Source organism: Corythoichthys intestinalis, chromosome 7 (assembly GCF_030265065.1).
Source record: "Corythoichthys intestinalis isolate RoL2023-P3 chromosome 7, ASM3026506v1, whole genome shotgun sequence".
NCBI classification, from domain to species: domain Eukaryota; kingdom Metazoa; phylum Chordata; class Actinopteri; order Syngnathiformes; family Syngnathidae; genus Corythoichthys; species Corythoichthys intestinalis.
The window spans coordinates 38992232-39006728 of record NC_080401.1 but is presented as its reverse complement, the minus strand read 5'-3'; positions in this window follow the sequence as shown (position 1 = coordinate 39006728).

Sequence of the window (14497 nt, the reverse complement as noted above, 5' to 3'; positions counted from 1 at the left end):
CAAAGAAAAGAACACGGTCCCTACAGTCAAACATGGCGGAGGTTCCCTAATGTTTTGGGGTTGTTTTGCTAACTCTGGCACTGGACTGCTTGGCCGTATGCATGGCATTATAAAGTCTGAAGACTACCAACAATTTTTGCAGCATAATGTAAGGCCCAGTGTGAGAAAGCTGGGTCTCCCTCAGAGGTCATGGCAAGCAGGACAATGACCCAAAACACACTTCAAAAAGCATTAGAAAAGGATTTGAGCGAAAGCACTGGAGACTACTAAAGTGGCCAGCAATGAGTCCAGACTTGAATCCCATAGAACACCTGTGGAGAGACCTGAAAATGGCAGTTTGGAGAAGGCACCCTTCAAATCTCAGAGACCTGGAACAGTTGGCCGAAGAAGAATGGTCTAAAATTCCAGCAGAGCAAGAAACTCATTTATGGATACCGGAAGCGGTTTTTCAGTTATTTTGTCTAAAGGTTGTACTACCAAGTATTAGGCTGAGGGTGCCAATACTTTTGTCCATTTTGTCCATTTGAACGTATTTGCATAATGCAACAATGTTTTTCATTGTTTTGACTGCTCTTGTATTGAATGGAGTACTTAATGTAGCGTCCAGTGAGTGTTGTGATCGGAATCACGGGTGTAACATTCCTAGAAATAACCAGAGCAATTCCTGGAAATATCCAGTATCAATTCCAAAACATTTTGTTGTCTCCTTTTTTTGTTGTTCTTCCATTCACCGTGGAAACATTTTAGATTTGCACTCCTCATTTTTTCGAATTAGTCCCCAAGTGGGAGAAAACAAACGGGGTCAGGGATTTTTCGAGGCAAAATTTGTTCAAGTTCATGGAAGAATTCATACAAGACAGCTGTGGCAACATATGGCGAAGACAGTGAACGTGTTTTGTACTATGAGAATGTAATACGGAATGTAGCACTGTGTGAAAAACGGTGATGTCACTCACTGTTGAGTCCATGCAATTTTTTTCCAGCTTGGCCTCATCATGGGTGAGCTGGAAACTATCATGGCAGAGATTGACTCCCACTTAAATGCAACACATATGATTTATGAGTGTGAATTCCACAGTTTTCTACAGGTTGGTATCTTTTCAGCCATGACCTCGTCCCCTTTTGTGTTGTGTGCCTACATGCTGTGCAGCTGGCATGCTGACCTGCTTTGTGGGCATCATGCTCTGTACTTTTGGTATTTCGTAGAAAGATAAGACTCGAGCCGTATGTCATCACATCGTAAAAAACAAGCCCGGCGGGTGCATCTGGACAGAAAACAAGGTTACAAGCACAAAGTTTTTGCAAACACGTGATTTCGAAATTGAATGCTGCAATAGTTCATTGACAATGTACAACTCCCTTTTGTGAAGAAAGAGGGGCCCCAGATGTCCTCAAGAGGCCCCTTGCGCTTAGCCTCGCAGCCCGTGTTCTGGAATGTCATTCGACCGTATCGTTAACCGCTGACATGTTGTTAGCTCCTTAGCAGGCCACAAATTTAATTAACCTCCCATTGTAAGAGAAAAACCACAGTGTATCAGGAAAGTATGCAGAGAAAGAGATAGAAACGCTTTGGAAAAGACGCAAATGAAAAATCTGCAGCATTAATGAATCAATGTATGTCAAATTCATACTTCATACATGAAATTGAAATTGCTCGTTCTAAGTTCTAAAGCAGGGTTCCTTAACTCGTGGATCAGGACCAGGGGCGTCACTAGACCTAAAGAAATATTGGGGCACAGCAGCGCACTGGCGAGCGAGCAAAAAAAAAAAATTTTTTTAGCTCTTATCCATCGTCAAAAGTCAGAAATAGCGCTTTAAACTATATATGGCGGAAAACACAGACAAGACTGAAAAAGCAGTTTCTGCTTTTGCACTCCTCTTTAAAAGAAACTAGGCCTGTCAAACGATTAAAGTTTTTAATCGAGTTAATTCCAGCTTAAAAATTAATTAATCATAATTAATCGCAATTCAAACCATCAATAAAATATGCCATATTTTTCTGTAAATTATTGTTGGAATGGAAAGATAAGACACAAGATGGAAATATGCATTTAATATACGGAACATAAGTACTGCATTTGTTTATTATAACAATAAGTCAACAAGATGGCATTAACATTATTAACATTCTGTTAAAGCGATCCATTGATAGAAAGACTTGTAGTTCTTAAAAGATAAATGTTAGTACAAGTTATAGAAATTTTATATTAAAAACCCTCTTGTTTTCGTTTTAATAAAATTAGTAAAATTTTCAATCAAAAAATAAACTAGTAGCCCGCCATTGTTGATGTCAATAATTACACAATGCTCATGGGTGCTTAACACTAGAAGTCCCAGAGAATTCTGGTACTCCCACTAGTCCCAAACAATGGCCGATATGGCCTCTCCCCCGGAAAACCCAGAGGTGGCAAAAATGACCCAAGTGCTTTTGAATTGGCAAGTCGTTGTCGGACAGACAACAGCCGTTCATATGGAAATGCAACCACTAGACATACGTTGACTTCAGACATAATGACCACAATCCATACTCCATGCCCCTAATTCGGTCCTTCTAAACTATAAACACAATTCCTGCTTTACACTCAAATTTCAGTTCTAAAACGCTTTTTTTTTTCTTCTTCAAAACAATGTACACATTTGGGCCATTCTTTCTGTTGTTATGTGTGGGGTATAGGAAAAGTGAATTAAAAAATGTGTAAAAAGTGTCAAACTTCATAAATAAATGTAGCTTGACTTGAACTGACACAAACTATCACGAGTCACGGAGGAGAGGCCAAATCGGCCATTGCTAGGGAATATTAGTAGTGTTTGTCTCGGGAAAGGCCAAGACGGCCTCTGCTGGGTTTTCTAGTGTTAAGCCCATAAAATCAGTCGCACCCAAGCGCCAGCAGAGGGCGACAAAACACAAAAAACACAGGTAACAAATGGACATGACACTGTCATTTTAATCTGTTTGAGCGGGGCATGTGCGTTAATTGCGTCAAATATTTTAACGTGATTAATTAAAAAAATTAATTACCACCCGTTAATGCGATAATTTTGACACCCCTAAAAGAAACTGCTGTATTTAAAGCCAAAATAACTGTTGTGTTTGATAGAACAATACTTCTAAATGCTGCCATAGCAGATTCATGGCGCACTAAGCCCCCGAACTATTTTTAATTTGCCCGTTTTATCCTGGAAACCGCCGTTCACAGACATCGCACAACCGTTTTTGTTTCAACCTAGCCATGAAAACAAGGTAAGTAATTATATTATTCAAAATGTCTGTCATTTTTAGCTTAGAATCATTAATTGATGTCTAATATTTTGTTTAAAAATAAAAAAAAATACTTTAAAAAATTATTCACTCGCATATTTTAAACTTAAAAAAAAAAAAAAAAAAAAAAATGGCGTCTCTAAAAAAGTCACGGATATCTACCTCATAACTATCGCCAAATTGTATTTTTTTTTGTTACTGTCGCATTTTCCCCGATATGTTAGATTATAAATAATCGATCCAAAAAAAGAAAAATTGAAAAAAACAAATGTTTAAAAGGGTAAATATATGAAAAAGAAAATCTCAACCACTCCTTAATGTCTGCGATTTTTGGATTGCGTCCCTTGTTATATTACCATGTTTCACACATAAAATCCCCCTAAAAATCCAGCTTTGGCCATTCACAGCTGTGTCTTGACACTCAGTGATACATGCGACATGGAGTTTTTGGATCGGAACATGGATAAGTACGCGATAATATCTAGTTAAAGTCATGGCGTCTGTAATTCTGCTTTCGCGTGCTCTCACCTCCAGATAGGGTTTTGCTGTTTAAAAAAACGTTTTTTTTTAATTTTTTTTTTAAATGCCCTCCTGTTCAAAACTTTTCTTCCCCCAGAAAATTGAGATTTTGAGCTTTCCAATTATGTATCACACATGCATATTGGACAATTTTGAAATTTGGCCAAATTGGGGGTCTCAGAGCAGAACCTCAAGTTACCTGAGTGTTTTCCGCCATATACTAAAGCCAAAGCACAAGTTTCTGTAACTTTTTCTTCAGCCATCAGTATTCAAAATCAAAATTGGGACATCTCTTATTCATCGTCAATTCACCTCTGCTCATGCTGCTCATGCTCATCAACTTCCATTGCAAAAGTATTCGGCCCCCTTGAATCTTGCAACCTTTCGCCACATTTCAGGCTTCAAACATAAAGATATGAAATTTAATTTTTTTGTCAAGAATCAACAACAAGTGGGACACAATCGTGAAGTGGAACAACATTTATTGGATAATTTAAACTTTTTTAACAAATAAAAAACTGAAAAGTGGGGCGTGCAATATTATTCGGCCCCTTTACTTTCAGTGCAGCAAACTCACTCCGGAAGTTCAGTGAGGATCTCTGAATGATCCAATGTTGTCCTAAATGACCGATGATGATAAATAGAATCCACCTGTGTGTAATCAAGTCTCCGTATAAATGCACCTGCTCTGTGATAGTCTCAGGGTTCTGTTTAAAGTGCAGAGAGCATTATGAAAACCAAGGAACACACCAGGCAGGTCCGAGATACTGTTGTGGAGAAGTTTAAAGCAGGATTTGGATACAAAAAGATTTCCCAAGCTTTAAACATCTCAAGGAGCACTGTGCAAGCCATCATATTGAAATGGAAGGAGCATCAGACCACTGCAAATCTACCAAGACCCGGCCGTCCTTCCAAACTTTCTTCTCAAACAAGGAGAAAACTGATCAGAGATGCAGCCAAGAGGCCCATGATCACTCTGGATGAACTGCAGAGATCTACAGCTGAGGTGGGAGAGTCTGTCCATAGGACAACAATCAGTCGTACACTGCACAAATCTGGCCTTTATGGAAGAGTGGCAAGAAGAAAGCCATTTCTCAAAGATATCCATAAAAAGTCTCGTTTAAAGTTTGCAACAAGCCACCTGGGAGACACACCAAACATGTGGAAGAAGGTGCTCTGGTCAGATGAAACCAAAATTGAACTTTTTGGCCACAATGCAAAACGATATGTTTGGCGTAAAAGCAACACAGCTCATCACCCTGAACACACCATCCCCACTGTCAAACATGGTGGTGGCAGCATCATGGTTTGGGCCTGCTTTTCTTCAGCAGGGACAGGGAAGATGGTTAAAATTGACGGGAAGATGGATGCAGCCAAATACAGCAACATTCTGGAAGAAAACCTGTTGGTATCTGCACAAGACCTGAGACTGGGACGGAGATTTATCTTCCAACAGGACAATGATCCAAAACATAAAGCCAAATCTACAATGGAATGGTTAAAAAATAAACTTATCCAGGTTTTAGAATGGCAAAGTCAAAGTCCAGACCTGAATCCAATCGAGAATCTGTGGAAAGAGCTGAAGACTGCTGTTCACAAACACTCTCCATCCAACCTCACTGAGCTCGAGCTGTTTTGCAAAGAAGAATGGGCAAGAATGTCAGTCTCTCGATGTGCAAAACTGATAGAAACATACACCAAGCGACTTGCAGCTGTAATTGGAGCAAAAGGTGGCGCTACAAAGTATTAACGCAAGGGGGCCGAATAATATTGCACGCCCCACTTTTCAGTTTTTTATTTGTTAAAAAAGTTTAAATTATCCAATAAATTTTGTTCCACTTCACGATTGTGTCCCACTTGTTGTTGATTCTTGACAAAAAATTAAAATTTTGTATCTTTATGTTTGAAGCCTGAAATGTGGCGAAAGGTTGCAAGGTTCAAGGGGGCCGAATACTTTTGCAAGGCACTGTAAAGACTGTAGTGGGTTTTCACTCTACTGTCATTTAAATCTGTCTATGCTGTCCTCACTCCGAAGCGTCTACTTTTTCCAAAGCTAGACAGCTAGTGAACGACGCCTTAATAATTATACTTCTTCCTTTTTCATCTGATTTATTAATAAAATGGCCTCAAACCATTGTCCTCTTTAGACCGTTGTAAAACTACAAAAAGTACACAGGCATTGCATTAGCAACAACGTTAGCTTAGCACGCTATACAGGTTCACTAAACATAAACAAAAAGCGTCTCATACAAAAAATATAACATTTCGCTTACTAACATAATATGTACATTCTTTACAACAACCATACTTACGGACAAATCTTGTCCAAGGATCATATAAGCACAACATTATCAGCCCGAGACGTCGTGCAGCCATAATGAACTGGCAAGAAAACAATAAACCATGTATATATATATATATATTAGAGCTGTCAAAATTATCGCGTTAACGCGTGGTAGTTAATTTTTTAAATTAATCACGTTAAAATATTTGACGCAATTAACGCACATGTCCCACTCAGACAGTATTCTGCCTTTTGGTAAGTTTTACAGCAAGGCTTTTTGTGCTGTCTAACAGCGAAGTCTTGTGGTCGCTTTGCGACATGGTTTATTGTTTTCTTGCCAGTTCAATATGGCTGCACGACGTCTCAAGCTGACGCCTACGTTGTAATGTTGTGCTTATATGATCCTTGGACAAGATTTGTCCGTAAGTATGGTTGTTGTAAAGAATGTACATATTATGTTAGTAAGCGAAATATTATATTTTTTGTATGAGACACTTTTTGTTTATGTTTAGTGAACCTGTATAGCGTGCTAAGCTAACATTGTTGCTAATGCAATGCTTGTGTATTTTTTTTTGTAGTTTTACGACGGTCTAAAGAGGACAATGGTTTGAGGCCATTTTATTAATAAATCAGATGAAAAAGGAAGAAGTCTGATTATTAAGGCGTCGTTCACTAGCTGTCTAGCTTTGGAAAAAGTAGACGCTTCGGAGTGAGGACAGCATAGACAGATTTAAATGACAGTAGAGTGAAATGCCCACTACAGTCCGTATGTACCGTATGTTGAATGTATATATCCATCTTGTGTCTTATATTTCCATTCCAACAATTTATTTGACAGAATATATATATAATTTACAGAAAAATATGGCATATTTATAGATGGTTTGAATTGCGATTAATTACGATTAATTAATTTTTAAGCTGTAATTAACTCGATTAAAAATTTTAATCGTTTGACAGCCCTAATATATATATATATATATATATATATATATATATGGCGGAAAACACTCAGGTGACTTGAAGTTCCGCTCTGAGACCCCCCAATTTGACCAAATTTCAAAATTGTCCTATATACATGTGTGATACATCATTGGAAAGCTTAAAATCTCAATTTTCTGGGGGAAGAAAAATTTTGAATAGGAGGGCATTAAAAAAAAAAAAAAAAAAAATTACAGGAAAACCCTAGCTGGAGGTGAGAGCACGCAAGAGCAGAATTAAAAACGCCATGTTTTTAACGAGATATTATCGCGTACTTACCTTGTTGCGATCCAAAAACTCCATGTAGCATGTATCATCGAGTGTCAAGACACAGACGTGAATGGCCACAGCTGGATTTTTGGGGGATTTCATGGGTGAAACATGGTAATATAACAAGGGTCACGATGCAGAAATCGCAGACATCAAGGAGTGGTTGAAATGTTCTTTTTCATATATTTACCCTTTTAAAAGTTGTTTTCAAATTTTTCTCTGCAATGACAGAAAGGGGAAAATAAGTCAGTGAATCCTCTGCCTAAGGAGGCTTAAGGAGCAATTGAAACCAATTTTTACCAAACAATTTAAGTCAGGTGTGTGCCCAATCACTGATGAGTGGTTTAAAGCTGTCCTGCGCACTATAAAACACACACCTGGTAAGAATTGTCTTGATGAGAAGCATTGTCTGATGTGCGTCATGACTCGGTCAAAAGAGCTGTCTGAAGACCTGCGATCAAGGATTGTTGATTTGTATACAGCTGGGAAAGGATACAAAACCATCTCTAAAAGTCTCGCTGTTCATCAATAGACAGTTAGAGAAGTTGTCTACTGTGTCCGCACATGAGGTAGGCCTGGCCACTAAGGAGCTTGAGACGCCAATGTGTCCAACCAAACAGTTCTTTAGTCAGAAAAAAGGTTAGGCGGCCCTATGTGGAATAGTTTGGACACCCCTAGTATATATGTTCCCTGCAATGGCGTACCGCACACTACACGTCACTTCCGCTCATTAATATTCATGACGTTAGCAACTTTTGCCAAGGGGAGAGACGCTCTCGTTTGTCCCCAATGATAAATGAATGGAAATAGTGTACGAAGGAGATGTTTATAGAGCTTAACCTACAAATTCTGTCCGAAAATGATGTCCCTGGTGCCAAATTCACTGGTAAAGATGTGGAAGAACATACAAATGTTCAGCTAAAGAGATGGCTTGATTGTCGAGGGCTGAAAAACAGCCGAGCTGTTTCACACCTTTTTCCTTACGCCACTGACAATGACGTTCTCCTGTTTCAACGAGCTATCCTTTACCCCCATATGCCTTGTCTTTCTTATATATTATATCCTCTGGTTGTCTTACGTCTCTGAACGTTCTTGGGTATAATTCATATAGTTAGTTTTGGGTAGCGATCGCAAATGCTACTCATTGACAGCGAACGAACACTTTAAAATTTTTATTTAATAACAAATCTTAATTTTATTAATTTATTTACAGTTCCCCTTTATTAAAGTTGTTTCTTTACAAGAGAAAAAGTCACAACTGTGGCAGTCAGATAACATTTTAATCTTTTTTTCAGGTCATTCATTGTCAGACAGAAGCAGCATGGCAAAACGCCACGCTGAAAAATAAGTAATAATATCAAAATGGCTTACCTCTTCGGGGGACGCTGTAACAGGCAATGGGTCGGGATTGTCATTTGTAGGACCATTACCCCCAAGATAATGTTTACCGCAAATGAAGGTGAATTATTTCACCTTGTTGGCGTTAAACTGGTCTTTCGGACGTCCACACAAGCTTATCCATTTTCACATTTTTTCCTTTGAGTGTTTGGTTTCGGGAAACGTATGAAGAAAAAATCCTTCATATGTCATAAAGTCTAGAGTCATTTCTACAAGTTCCATAGCAGCAGTGTTTGATTGACATGTTCTTTTTTGAAAGATTACCAAAGAAAATAAGCAGAAATAACATGGATTGTATACGAGGGCATGTCTAACGACCGGCTTCCGCGTTACAATGGCGATGTCGCCGTCTAAAAATAGCATTCGTGCGGTACGCTATTGGCTGGCAACCAGTTTAGGGTCACCTCCTGCCCATAGTCAGCTGGGAGTCCAGCACCCACATGACCCTCATAAGGATAAGTGGTATGAAAGATGAATGAATGAATGAATGAATGAATGAATGAATATATGAATATATAGGCCTACACAACATAAAGCGCCGTCAATCACAGCCTGCCATTGACGACGATAGACATCCAATCAGTGGTGATACCAGGATGCCAGGTGTGAGTGGGCATTAGTCTTACCTGGGGGGGGCAAAAAAAAAAAAAAAAAATCTACAATGCTCAAGTAGGTCAAAATCCAGCGTAGGGCTACTGTACCTTAAAACATGTTTTGTTTTCTCCTTGAGATAACTGTTCTTGTGATGTGGTCAAAACAAATAAAAGTTGATTTGATTTGATATGACTTGACTATAAGGGGTGAAAGTGGGCCAGAACGGTTAGGAACGCAGCTCTGGTATAAGAGTCAGAGCTGGAATGCTGTTCTGGTATAAGATTCAGGGCTGGAATGCTGTTCTAGTATAAAATTCAGGGCTAGAATGCTGTTGCGGTACATGTGCTTTGATTCCGAAAATATGATGGCAACTGTCAAAACGCTATGTAAAAAAAACAAAACAAAAAAAATGCTAAGCTGCCACACATGCATTTCATCTCCAAAAAGAAAACAATCTACCAACATCAGATTTACATACACAATTGTTAAGAACAAGCATAATAAAGTGCTTGTGTAGCGTATTCCGTTTCCTCTAATATTCATTATTTATTTTATCCCACGGACGGCATGGAGGTTTCCCCAGCTGCGGCAGTTATCTGAGTCTGACGATGGTGAGTCACGTCAATGTGCGAATGCACGCAGCAAAGCAAAACGATTGGACTCATTTATCAATTCAATTGGCTGACATACGGACATGTGATCAGCAGAGATACGTAATTAGCTCTGATTGGTTCATATGTGTATGTTTTCTGGAACAGCAAAAAAAAAAAAAAAAAAAAAAAAAAAAGGTGAAATGATGTGACAAAAAAGGGCAATGCAACATAAAATGGATCAAATCTTTTAGAGCAACGAAAGAGTTGAGGAGGCTTATTTATCATATTTAGTTTTATTTGCTCTGATGGAGAGGTTCAGAACATCTTAGCTGTCAATGTGCACTTTGGACTTATATTTGTTCAAATATGGTAGGCTATGGTACTTATTCATTTCCTTATGATTTAAAAAAGTCAATTTTTGCGCAATCTTCAAAATATATTCCGTTTCACTCTGCATAATATAAGTCATTTGTACTTATTTTTCTGCGTGAATGTTACTTATATCTTTGGTATTAAAAAAAAAGTAAGTAAATGTTTACATAGACTTCAATTTTTATATACATCCTATGTTCTTAAGTAGTTAAAATTGAGATTTCGCATTTAGTATGTGAGGAAATGATGGAAAATAGGAGATGGAGGTTGGGGTTATTGCTGTTTTTGTTAACTTTTATTTTGCAAATGATTGAAAAAAAAAACAATTTTGAATGAAAATCATTTTGTATGTGTTCTATAAATAACTGTGCTAAAACAGTTTTCTTTGGATTTCAGTAGTTTAAGAGGTTAGCCCCCCCCCCCCCAAAAAATGAAAAAAAAAAAAAAAAAAAAAAAAAATAATAATAATAATACATTTTCTGGCTCCGTGGCGACCTTCACTACTTTCACCCCTACTTAGAACACATCAATAACTGAACAGTATGGACATGCAGGTGACAATGTTTTTTTAGGTAACCTACTGTGGTTCCTAGGTTTTATTATTATTATTATTATTATAGTTATTCTTTGTTCCGCAGCCCCTTTGAGCTCAATTTGACCCCCTTAGAATGCTTCACAATGCACCAAAAATGCACCAAAATGCACGTGGTAGAGTAGTTGTCCCCCAACCCAGGGGTTGTGGGTTCAATTCTCCGCTCTGATGAACTTGTCTAAGTGTCCTTGAGCAAGATACTGAACCCCACATTGCTCCTGGTGCTGTGTCACCATTAGGTGGATGGTGAGATAGTGTAAAGCGCTTTGAGGGCCTTGAAATGTGGAAAACCGCTATAGAAGTATAACACCATTTACCAAAATCGGCAGGCAGGTCAAGACAGGTACAATCTTTGATACCGTGTAAAGACAAATTCCAAATACACTATGTAGCGCCCTCTAGCAGTCGTCCCGCTGACGCTTTGAGCCCTACTTTGACCCCCTCAGAATGCTTTAAAACTCACCAAACTCAACAGCCAGGTGAAAACTTTGATAAAATGTAAAAAGAAAAATCAAAATATGCATAAATGTGTGTAGCGCCTCCTAGGAACAAAACCTTCATTTTATTTCTTTTTTTTTTTTTTTTATTGAAAGAGGGGGTAACAACGCAAAGGTTAAAACTTAGAAAACATCAGTACTATATGAATGGGATACCATCAGTGTTGTCACAGAGTACTTGAAAAAGTAATTTAATTACTGATTACTCCTCAAAAAAGTAATCTAGTTACTTTACTGGTTACTTTATTATCAAAGTAACTAAGTTACTTTAAAAGTAATTTGTCAGTTACTCTTCCCAATTTTTCTCCCTTTGCTGCCTCAACAGAAAAATTTCATCGCATGTAATTGAATTTTTCAGATAAGGCTTTATCTTCGAGTTAGCAGGGGTTTAGTTAGTCGATGAAGTTGATTTCAACCACCATTGACTTGCGCTAGCTCAGCCACTCCGGAGCCCTGAAACTAACAAATAACTGACAAACTGCACGGAATTTGTTCAAAACAACTCCAACGACTAATTAAACCCCCGCTAACTCGAATATTAAGCCCAATGTTAAAAATTCTGAACTCCTCCTTTAAAATAAAGACCTAGCCGTTAAAATGCTGTCTATAAAAGTTGTAAAGCAATAAAACAAACAACAAAAACAAATGAAATGAACAAGAATCCTACAAAGTATTTCATAATGCATGCAGTATAGGCCAAAAGTTTGGAGACACCTCAAGGGTGGATACTTTGAAGAATGTAGAATATAAAACCTGTTTTCAAGTACGGTACATAATTCCTCATGTTCAGTCATAGTTTTGATATTTTCAGTGAGAATTTACGATAGTAATGAAAATATATAAAAAGCACAAATGATGAGGCGTGTCCAAACTTTTGACTTTTGACTCGCTCTTTTGCCCCCCCCCCCCCCCCCACACACACACACACACACATGCACACACACACACAAAGTCACACTCCGCCTATGGTTACAAACTATAACTATAAAATGTACGTAAAGGCTGGTTACAAACTGTAAAAGTGCTGGCTGTCTCGTTATCTGATGGCTTTGTTTCGATTTTTGTCACGTTGTGCTGTAATTCCAAGTGGTTCCTTGAATTAGATGTAGAGTTATTAGCGCAAAGCCAGCGCAAAGTTTGCGACGCACGGAGATATTTTTGGTCATCTTTATTGGAGAAAAATGTGAAGTCATGGCTGTATGTCCAATAAGCAAATGCAGCTGTTTGTGCTTCTTTCTCCTACGTCTTCCACTGTTAGCATCCTGAGAGGTAGCCAGTTGTTTGCTGGCCGCCAACAGCACTCATAGCATGGTAATGCACGTGACCCGTTTTTTTCCCCCCGATGAGAAAACGTGACATCCGATGTCATTGCCAAACTCAAGAGCAATATTTTCTATTCAGATTCTCTCAGTGGCGCCTCCAGAAATTTTTCATAGGGGTGGCCAGATAGGGCCACTTAAAATCTTGGGGTGGCACACCAAAACTAAGGTGCCGTTTACACGGTGACTCTCCGAGAATACGAAAAATTTCAAATTTGCATTTGCATTTGCGTCTTTATTTGAACAATGTCGCAATTTTGCATGAAAACGATGTAGTATTAATGCCAGACCCTAGGGGGCAGTGCAGATTTACAGGGCGACAGAGAATGATGCACTTTGACCCCACCAAGCTCCCTCAGCCCGGAAAAAAATATGCCCGCCCACTTGACGCAATGTCATTTTTCTTTTGTTCAAAAAGGCAAACAATTTGAAACGTTCACCATATTTAATTTAAAGCAATAAATCAAAGCCGGCATTCCGCCATATTTGCTGTTTTTAATGTTTAGTAGCACCATTGCGCACGCCCAACATGACGTGTACGAGTGCTGACGTTACGGCGCGGTGTCGCACCGCAAGAGCCTATGATATGCATGCCGAGGAAGCCCCCACAACCGGATTCTTCCACTTTGGAGGCAGGATTCAGAATTTTTCGCCGACACCATATGCACGCGAGGCGAGTCCGCTACTCAGTCATTGCGTCTTTGTGTCGCAGAGTCGCCATGTAAACTGCCCCTAAAAGCCATAATTTCAGGTTTTCATTATATTTTTGCAGTAAAAAGGTCAGGGGAAAACTATCAGAAAGACTTAAGGACAGGGCTACTGATATACTTTGGTGTATTGTGTAATATTTGATGTTACTAATGATTTAATGTGCATTGTCCATAACTGTCCAGTCAACATTTTGAGTTCCACAACAATTCTGTTTTATTGTGTTATGTATATATTAGGCATAAGGTGTACATTTAACAAAACAAAATAATTACTGGGGAAAAGCAGGTGCTGGCAGATTTGCATTTGGGATGAAATGCATAACTGATGCTACAACAATCTAACGATATACTGGCAAGCGGGGTGGCCAGTGGGGTGGCCAACAAATTTATAGGGGTGGCCGTGGCCATGACATGACTACAGTATTCTTTATTCTACATACATCATGAGGAAAAAACAAAATAGTAACGCAGAGACACTACGGAAACAAACTTTAATCAGATTACTGGCTTCGAAAAATGAATGCGTTAGATTACTCGTTACTGAACGAAAGTAATCAGATTACTGACAACACTGGATACCATACGCGGTGCCCAGACTGCCGTTAGTACAACATCCAGTTTTCTTTGGGTGGAAAGAGCGAGTCCGTGGGTGGGCACTGCCCACCCCCGCCCCCCCGCCCCCGGTAACGCCCCTGCATCCAATCCATTTGATTTGGGAGGGTTGGCAGCGAATGAACGCATTTTGAGTTCAAATAGATTGGACTTGTACACGTTTTAAACTCATTCTAATTCACAGCAAGAGGATGAAAAAAGCCACTTAATTTGACAGTTATTTAAAAAAAAAAAAAAAAAAAAACTGTACTTGACTGTCCATACCTGGTCACATTTCTGGTTTGAAAGTGAGTGATTCAGGAGTTAAAGAAAGTTTAAAATGAGTGATTCAGGAGTTAAACAAAGTTTAGACGTGTCACAATGTCGCTGGCTGCCCTTTTACTGCACTCCAGTGACAGTATAGTAATGATTGACTTCCAACTACAGTATGTATGTTTCCATTCTCCGCCCTGAGCTTGACAGCCAATGGGGCGGCTCAGGTTCTATTTAAGACGCAG